The sequence below is a fragment of the Anser brachyrhynchus genome (assembly GCF_964034855.1).
Source record: "Anser brachyrhynchus genome assembly, chromosome: 1".
Taxonomy (NCBI): domain Eukaryota; kingdom Metazoa; phylum Chordata; class Aves; order Anseriformes; family Anatidae; genus Anser; species Anser brachyrhynchus.
Genome location: NC_137694.1, coordinates 118,691,835 through 118,701,132, shown reverse-complemented (window position 1 = coordinate 118,701,132; position 9,298 = coordinate 118,691,835). Strand labels below are relative to the sequence as shown.

At 46.8% G+C, this 9,298-nt stretch overlaps 1 long non-coding RNA gene across 1 annotated transcript; it reads left to right on the top strand.

The window, feature by feature from the left end:
- Positions 1-998: 998 nt before the first annotated feature.
- On the top strand, positions 999-2,811 carry LOC308187679. The gene is made up of 2 exons (XR_013944852.1): positions 999-1,175; positions 1,485-2,811. It is a non-coding gene; the product is annotated as an uncharacterized lncRNA (long non-coding RNA).
- The last annotated feature ends 6,487 nt before the right edge of the window (positions 2,812-9,298 follow it).

The window sequence follows — 9,298 nt, the reverse complement described above, 5'->3', positions numbered from 1 at the left end:
GATCCTGCTGGGCCAAAATAGATTCAGGTTATGGGAGGTTTAGGAACAGACTGACTAGCTGTCCCCTCTACAAGTCTCTTTCCAGGCTAATCTGCAGGAGCAGACAGAGTATGAGAAATTTTCCTTGGGATAGTCCCAGATTGTTCTGATCTAAAAAAAGGGCATGAGGACTCTCAGAAGAGACCACACTCCCTTGTGACGTGAAGCCCTTGTGCGCAGCAGAAAGAGAGTTTTGACCGTTCTTGGAAAAAGACAGAACTCGGTGGAAGTGGGCTCAGAAATTTGCAATAAAAAATTAAGCCTTGGAGATTTCACTCTAATAGCTGTGCGTGTCCAAGCGTGCTGCTGCCCGACTGGCTCCGTCTTGCACTGTCTCCCCTCCTCGTGCCCCTTCCACCTGCCCCGCATCTGTGCCTTCTCATTCATCAGGCACTGCTCCTCATCTAATCGAAGCCTCCGGCACGGCTGCGGGCCAGATGGCACCAACCCCTCTGGCCGAGCGCCAGTAAAGCCCAGGAACTTGCCAGTTTGCGTTGGCTGCTGCCATGTATTTAGCTTTCTTTCACATTTTTGTGATAATACATCATGTGGGTTTTGTGTGTGCGTGTGTCTTTTCCTCCATCTATTCTAGAGCATTAATTTAGATCCAGTCCTCCTGCATCTTCTTGGCTCATTGATTTAGTTTTGTAGGTCCCGCTCACTGGACCTCACTGCACACTGGATTGTGAGCTTCTGAGGAAAACCAAAAAAAAAAAAGGGGTTTTATAAAGCTCCTGGCAAGGTGACCCCCCTGTCCTGATTGAGGTGTAGGCAAATGCCAGCATAAGACAAACAAAAGGAAAATAAGTTTGACTTCAAATAGTCCTTGAAGCCGGTTCTTACAGCACCTCATCAGTATTTGCCTGTGTAAGGTGACACTGTCAGGCTGCTTTGCTTTGTGTTAGCGGCCAGTTTGGTGATGGTTCCTTGCTCTTGTGATCTATCATGGATCTTGTGATCTATCATGGATCTTGTGATATTTGTTGCTTTCTAAAAGCCTGGATGTTTGTGGTCACATGAGAATCAGAGACATCAGTTTTTCTGCTGTTTCTAGGCCTCATGGTCATAGGGAAATGGTTAAGGGCCTCCATGGTGAACCTGAAGACAAGGATATCAGAAGACAAATAGACCTTCAGGTAGGCTGAGGTTTCGTTGTTTACCTATCTTCTTGTCCTTTTCAAAGCACACTGCTTGAGTCACTCTAATCCAATGTCACGGTGTGGGGAAGCTTGAATCATGAACTTTCAAGCACGCAAGATTGGTTGTATTTTATTTAGGTAGCAGCTCTGTGTTACTCTCCTAGCTTATACATCCTCCTCAGGCTTGCTCTTTATCCTGACATTAGACCATAAGTGTGTTTTCCTCAGGAGCAGTGAGTACAGCAGTTGGAGAGGAGACTGGTAAGCCATCAGAGAACTCATCTTTTCTTACCCACGGTTTTCTAGGGAAAAAAGACTGCACCACGCTGAGGTTATGGACAGCTTTGGAAAGTCCAGCACTGAAGTTCTGCTGTGGTTGCCCCCCTCTCAATCAGTATGGGATTTCCCCCACCTCAGCCCCGCAATTTCTAGCTCTCCTAAGTATGGAAACTGGGAAACAATGGAAAAAATGAGGCAGCCTGCCCTTTCAGAAGACATTTTGTAATGTCACTGTGCTTCCCTGCTCACAGCCCGTAGGTGATGTTGATCGTGTTTACAGGAAATGCCATGAGCAATTTGCAAAGCGAAAGCAGCTTACTCTCGGGTTAGGGCTTGCCTGGCTGGGAAGTGCCGCACCGCGTGCTTGGAGAGGAGCAGCCTGGGGAGAAGCTTGTGCAGTTCTTCTTCCAATGGTGGTGCAGAAACGCAAGGGCAGCTTGAAGCCAGCGTGACATGTCAGAAAGCCCTAGCTTAAAGTTGCCACCTTACTAGAGGAAGCCATTTCTAGCCCCTTTTTCACCTTATCCTGTTGTATATTTACTCCAGGATATGGCACAGATTAAGCCCAAGAGCACACATACCAAGCGCTTCTGTCTGTCCCAACAAATTCCCTCCCTCAGTGTATCACATCACATTTCTGCTAGTCTGGAACTGGAGATGGGTTTGGCATTTCTGTGGGCTTACACCAGGGCTGCGAAGACTCCTCAGCCACTATCTGGAAAGTAGAAGAGACACAGTGTTGAAAAAACTCGTGCTTTTCAGTCCCTCTCAGGGGCCTACAGCTCTTGGGGACAGCAGGTGGCTGCTGAGCTCTCCAGGTAGCCCTGCTCATGCCTCAGTGCTCCCACAAACAGTGCGATTCCCGAGCATGTTGAGAGCTCTCCCTGCTCTGTTCCTCCCTTCCCATGTTTCCTTGAAATCCTCTACTTGCCATTCAGAGTGAAAATCTGGGTTATACAGTGCAATTTCTCCCCAGTAAGTTCTAGTACAAAAACTGGGGGGAACGGGGTAGTGGGTGGGAAGGAGGAGAGCAGTGGAAATGTACCACAGCACCACATCTATTCAGCTCCTTGTTTCATGGTGGGGTACCAGCCTCGCCAAGAGCTCCTAGCCAAGATCTCCTACATCTTCTGTGGGTAGGGTGGATGACACTAAACCCAGCCGTGCCCTCAACACCACCTGGAGAGACGTCAGCCTGCACTGGCTTTCCACTGCGTGCACCAGCAAGAAGGGCAAGGCACTAGCTGCACGTGGTCCCCAGCCTGCATCACTTTTCAAACAACAAACAGCATTTTCAGCCTGCAGAAAATGAAAATAAATAAATAAATCATAGCCCTAAGAGGTCTCAATGGAATTGCTGTGGATTTTAGATGTGTTGTGGCTGCTTTCAGTCTCTCCACTCACTCTTTGCATCGCACCACTGCCTGCTGCAGATCCCTGTCTGACTGTGCCTTTTTCCCAGCCCCTGCAGGGCTGGCAAAGTTGGCCACATTGCACAAGGCAAAAGCCTCAGCAGTGGCTGGGGGAAGGAAGCAGAAGCCTGAAGATGTGCCTTGTAGCAGGACTTAGCCAGGGAACACCTTCCCGTCTGCAGGGTAATCCTGTTAAGTAACGCAGTGCCTTACCTTATGCTATTGCACATTTAACCCGCTCTGTCCCCTCTATAACCAGCTGCACTGGATATCGACAGAGACCAGGACCTGCCTCTGTGGGAAACCATCTTCCACGAGTGCTCGGCCCTGTCTGAGACCACCCCTGTGTCCCTGCTCCTTCTCCTCAGCACAGCCATCACTTTGTGCCTGATTTTGACAGGCTGAGCTGTATCTCCCGTGAGCCAATGCACTGTAGTTTGTGCCTATGCACTCCTGTGCTGTCATTCCCAGCCCGCTATCATTTCACATCAGGGTGCTCTGCACTCCACCTTTCAGCTCCTTCTCATTACTGTGGGCATGCACATGCCATTATTAGTACTCCGAGACGCAGAACAGGACCGGGTTCCTGTGCCAGGATCTGTAAGGAATGATCCTGCCAGGGAGCAAACGCAGCTGAGCTCAAGAAATAGGGCAGGCAGGGAGCACACCCAGCAGTCAGAGGCAAGGGAGGCTGCCTGCATTTAGGCAGCACTGGCCCTTCCTCGCATTTCTCCTTGTCCTTGCAGAAAGGAAAAGATAAAAGAAGTACCCAGCCCAGCAGAACTCTTGATTTAGTGCTCCCTCTTCTTCTCAAGGTGTAGCAACCTGCCAGGGACGTGGAGGTGCACAGAGGGAGGTGGAGAGACATGGAGAAACATGGCAGGATATGGGGCGATGTGGAAAGACGTGGAGGAATGTGTAGGGACATGGAGGAACATAGAGGAAGGCAGGATCTGGGGCAGGTGTGGAGAGGCATCCCATGAGCCTGCAGCTGGAGGTGCCTGGTCAAAACCCTGGGTTGATCTGGGAAGAGGGAGGTTGCCTAAGACTAATTTCTTGTACTGCTTGGTGGGCTCAGAGCAGGGAGAAGGCAGCTGGTGCTGTTTTGGCCATGTGCTTAGTGTGTTTGTACCTTGCCTGTCGGCAGGAGGAAACCTGCCTTATGAGCATCGTGCCTGGCTGGCAGGATTGATATCTGCCCCATCACCCTTTCCAGCAGAGCTTCTTTACCCAAAACACTGTTTGAGTAAAGAATCAAACTGTTGACATGAGTACAGTAGAGATAGCAGTGAAATGTCTAAAGCCAAATGGCTCTCTTAGTAAAGTGAAAGTAATACCCTGGAATAAATGCAGCTTTCTTGTAAGAAAGTGAGCAAATCTGTGCTTTGTTTTCTTTGGCTATTTATGCTATAATCATTCTTTGACTTGATCTAATAGCTGTGGTATGCTTCTTACCAACTTCTTGTAGCACGCAAAGAATAGGCATGAGCTTTGTCTCCCCTGCCTCCCTTTGCCTTCATTTCAAAAATTATAGATCCTGTTAAGCTGTGCTTACACTCACATGAAAGATTTAGGCAATGTCGTGCTTTTCCTTTTCCCCAGCCAATAAACCAGCCAAGAAGAACACTGACCCCTGAGTTTGCGTCAGTCCCCAAGACTTCTCTTTAGGACTCTCTCAGCTGCAAGTATCACTATCCTGACTATTTGGGGACTTCCAGTTTTGGCTCAGTTGAATTTCCTTCTGGCTGGAAATACATCCTCTTCAGTTGCTCTGGCCACACTCCCTCCATCGAGTACCGGCTCTTTCTAAGCCCAAAGCTTTGAAATGGCTTTCCTCTCAGCATAGTTACTTTTTTTGCCAGGTTCCATTATAAACTGCCTTCTTCCAGATTGTCGTATTATCCATTTATCTAGTATTTGTACCCATTTACTGGTCGTGGAAGTATGACATTCATCTTCTGGTGTCTTTGTGTTTCTTGAGATGGGGCTTCTTGGGGAAGTGAGAGCAGACCCAGGTTCATTGCACTCACACTGCATCGCTCAGAAACGAGGCACTTTCTGCCCAGAAGCTGCATGACTGCCTGCAGGCAGCCCTGTGCCCTGGCCAGCATGGGGAATAACCTGCCATTTGGCTCTATACCCACCCAACAGTGGATACAAACAAGCCCCTGAGTTCTGTACCAAACCTGCATCTTGGCCTGCCTTTATCAGTTCACTGCACTTGGTGCAGCTGGGCCCTCCGCTGAACCAGAAAGCGTGGCATTTGCCAGGACTGAAGTGTGTGTGAGTGTGTGTTTGTGGAGAGGAGGGAGAGGTTTGTAGGGTTTTTTTTGTTTGTTTGTTTGTTTTGTCTGAAAACCCAGCTCATCTGTGCATCATAAAAGGCATTTTGGAATCAAGAGGTTTGTGAAGGTTGTGAGTCGGGGTCATTAGAGCAGTGCTGTGCTATTGAGACTCTTGCAGGCTACCTTTACGCTTACAGCTGCACGGAGGGAGACAGACAATCTCTTCTCCCGTTCACTAAGCCTGCCTGAACTGGAGTGCTTCTGCATGACTGTGAAGGAAGGAGCTTAATTCTTCCCCATGACCTGCTTCAAGCAAAGCTGCAGCAACGAAATGGACCGTGCTGCGTGAAACGCAAAGTCACGCTGGCATGAGTCAAACATCCCCCTCTGGTGCTGGAGAGCTCAGCTAAAGAGCAAGACAAAGGCAAACACATCAGCAAACTGAAAGCGCGTGTTCTTTTGCTTTCTTCATGGCAACAGCCCAGCAGACTCCGACTGAGATCAAAAAGCACCATGTCACCTGGAGGTCTGTGGAGAAGCAGAGAGATGTTGAAACCTCCCTCCACCTCCATCATCAAAGCCTTCAGTAGGTTTCTTTCCACGCGCTTTTTCATAGCCACTTTTTCAGTTTAAGCAGCCATTCAAAAGGCAGCAACTCGAGCATAGGTGTAGCTTCTGGTGGCTGAACCGATTAAAATCCCTTCAATGTCACAAGAAAGGGGAAATTCAAGGAGGAAAAGAGAAACAAAAAAAGTCCCGCCTAGGGGACTGGCTAGTTTACAGGGACTGGTAATGAGATCATCCTGCCACAGTTCAAGGTTACAAATTTGACTTGAGATAAGGTTTAGCAGCAGCTAAAATCTGTAATGGTGGCTGTTCAGTGGCCTGTGTGAAATTAATGGATAGTCTCTTGTAGCCATTTAATTTAACTAGGTAATTGATGTGTGTTTAGTAAAAAATATCACCAAACAGAACTATGAAAATCGTTGATGGACTGACATGTGGTAATGAATAACAAAGTTCACTGAAGTCTTTTGTACTGACGTATCGAATAACGATGTATTCACATCTCTTTGCTCCTGAACTTTTGTCCTGTTTGTTGGAGATGGATGGTAGAGCTTTAGGGCATAAATGTTAGCAAAAGATGTTTTGTGTATTTGCAACACGTCAAAATATTTTTTTTCTACTATCACATGCGACTCCAACTTTAAATGTGCCATAAGATAGCAGCATCCAAATGCTGAGCCTCTTCTATATTACAGCTTACAGAGAACACCTTGTCTGAAAAGATGCAGGCTGCTTTATGCTCTGTATCTCTCTGGAGGGAGAATTCAGAGCTTCTGGTGAAGTCCTGTGGTGCTGTGGTGTTGTGCTCTCCTTTTGCAGAGCTCAACGAATTAAAGATGAAGGTATCGGTAGCATTCAGTTTTGGCTTTCACATATATTTTTACTACTGTAAAATACTTTCAAAACTTCTGTACTGCAGCAGCCTTTTCATTTGTGTGCTTTTAAAGCAACTTTGGGTGACAGAAATTACACATGCTGTAAGTATCAGCAACAATGTAAAGAAAGACCAAAAAGAGGCCTGTCAAATATTTCATTCCTGTAAAATAAAGTGAAAGAAGAGACTGAAAATGTTGTCCTCTGTTTTCTGGTGGTAATGTATGTTCATCAGCAAAGTACCAAAATCCATTGTTAACTAAAGTGATAATCTCTGGTAACAAAGGTACTTCCTGGGTACAGGGGATAGACTTGCAGGATGCCTTTATTTTCATTAAATCTCTGATTAGTCAATTTTAGGTTCTTGCAAATGCTCCTGTTATTTACTCGTGGCGACACTGGAAATCAAACAAAAAGCCACGGCACTTTGTTGCTGTAGGTGTAGTCCTGACACCTGGTTATGTGTATACACCTGATATTTTGAATTGTGGAGAATCTGCAGTCTGAAGCCACTGCTAGTAGCCAGAAAACACACAGGTAGGTGGCAAAGACAGAGTTCACTGAGAACATTTTGCAAAATGCCGTAAGTTATTTTTGTTTATTGCTTGGGATGGTACGAATAGATCTGAATTTAAGCTCAGGGATTCTTGGATATTTTCCTCATGAGATCTGTGTCTGTACAGAGAGAATGTTATAATATGCTTTCTTCTCCTTGGAGAGCGGATAATATCCCCCTGGCAACACGACAGATCACTTAAATGGAACAATAATATTAGGCAAGTGTTTGCAGTTGTCCTTCAGGGTGCGTTAGCGTCTGAAAACGAGAGGGAATGGTGAGCATTATATGGGTAAGCAATTAGGAAGATAGAAGTGTGCTGGGGGGAGAGCAGCATATTTCAAAACTGATTTCATAAAAAGAGTCAAAAGCATACCTCTAAGTGAGCAGTTTGGGAAGATCTTGTTCTGTGAGCTACTGATGTGACCACTGAATATAAGGGATAGCCCCTTTCTCTGTGGCATAGGCTGTTGTCTGACAGAAGACTTTGATCTGGCTTAGGGGTCTGCCCGAGGTGGGAAAGCCCCAGTCAGTTTAGTAACTGTCTCCGTGAAGGGCATATCTGTGCTCACTGACTTCTCTCAGGCTGGAAAGAAAATGAAAAATGAGCACAGAACCACCTCTTTGCATCTTCATGTGAAACAAGTTGGGAGACCATCTTCAGCTGAGGCTAATGGGAAAGCTCCATCAAGAACAAGGTTCCTTGTATAGCAAGTCCTGGTCACAGTCATCGTCATTCAGCTGAGAAGCAGTCCCCTGCAATGCTCCTACTAACATTTATAATTTGTCCCTTGCATTGACTGAAAGCCGCTGGGATCCATGAGGCCCTGGCCTGGATCTGCTGTGGCCAGATGGGATTGCTGGGCCCCAGTCCATTTCATGTAGTGCCATCACTTGCAGAACTATGTGCTTCAGCTCAGCTTTGTTGACTAGCCCTGAGTTTCTGCTACCTCTGTGCTAGCCCTTCTGGCTCCTGCAAAACTCAGATTTTCACCCATGTCAAGTTCACGGTGGCTCCTCACCATGAGGTCCAAGTGCCACTGCCCCACTTTCCAAGGTGGTACTTTCCCTGAGACAAGGGTATGAAAGGTTGATGTCTCCAGCAAGGAGGAGAAATGTCTGAAGCACCAATCACATTGCAGTTGAAAATGGAAATTAGTGTTATGATACCAAAACAAGCAGCTAAATTATGAAAGTCAGGCAACTTGGTCATACAGTATGTATTCATGGGAGGTCCATCAGCTGGTGTGTGTCTAATATTCAACAGAGTGCGAATCCACTTTGCCATAAAGTGAGCTGGCCTATTCTCTGTGGAGTTAGATGCCTGCATTTCGGATCTGGCACAGACATAAAGTATTATTTATAGGTATATTTCTCTCCCCCCCATCCCATCCCCTCCCAAAATCCAGCTTTTTATCGGCCTCAAGCTGTTTCTCAGGAGCCTTCAGAGCTACTTTGATGGATTGCTGTGCTTACTGTAAACAGTCGACTTACTAGAGTGTCTTGCAGGTTCGGCTTCATTCTTTATAGACCTTGAAGCTTCCCATGCAGTTGGGTATCCATTAAATGAAGGATTAAGTGCGTGAAAAAAAAAAAAAAAAAAAAAAGAAGAACAAGAAAAGTCTTCCACAAGGACAGAGTAGTGAGAGGGTGCTCAGCGGGGGACTTAGTTGTAATTGTTAGCATTTTCCCCTTCCTCCCTCAGTCCAATAAAATCTTCAAATTAAAAAGGGATGTAGTGAAGGTGGTCTTGGGGTTGTGGATGAAGTGCAAAGAGCTCCTCATGAAAGAAAACTGTCGTGGGGCCATGCAGGGGTAGAGGGAGGGAGAGGCTTCCCAGCTCCCCCTTTCAAAGTGCTGTGGGGATTAGGAGTGTTTCAGCACTGCTCTTTGGATTATTTCCTCCCTCCAACAAAAGCATGACCTCTCTGTCTCTGCCTGTGTCCTGTCTCTGTCTGTCTCTGCCTCCCGTGGACAGGCGGACAGAGGTCATTTCAGCTCTGGGGGAGGGTTTGGTGCTGAACAGAGACAAAGAAGGGAGGCTCTTTGCTGTGCCATCCCCTGAAGTCACATTATTCTCATGTACAGGCTACGCACATCTCTCTCGGAAGGCCCGGCATTCATTACCTGCCTTCTGCCATAACCTTA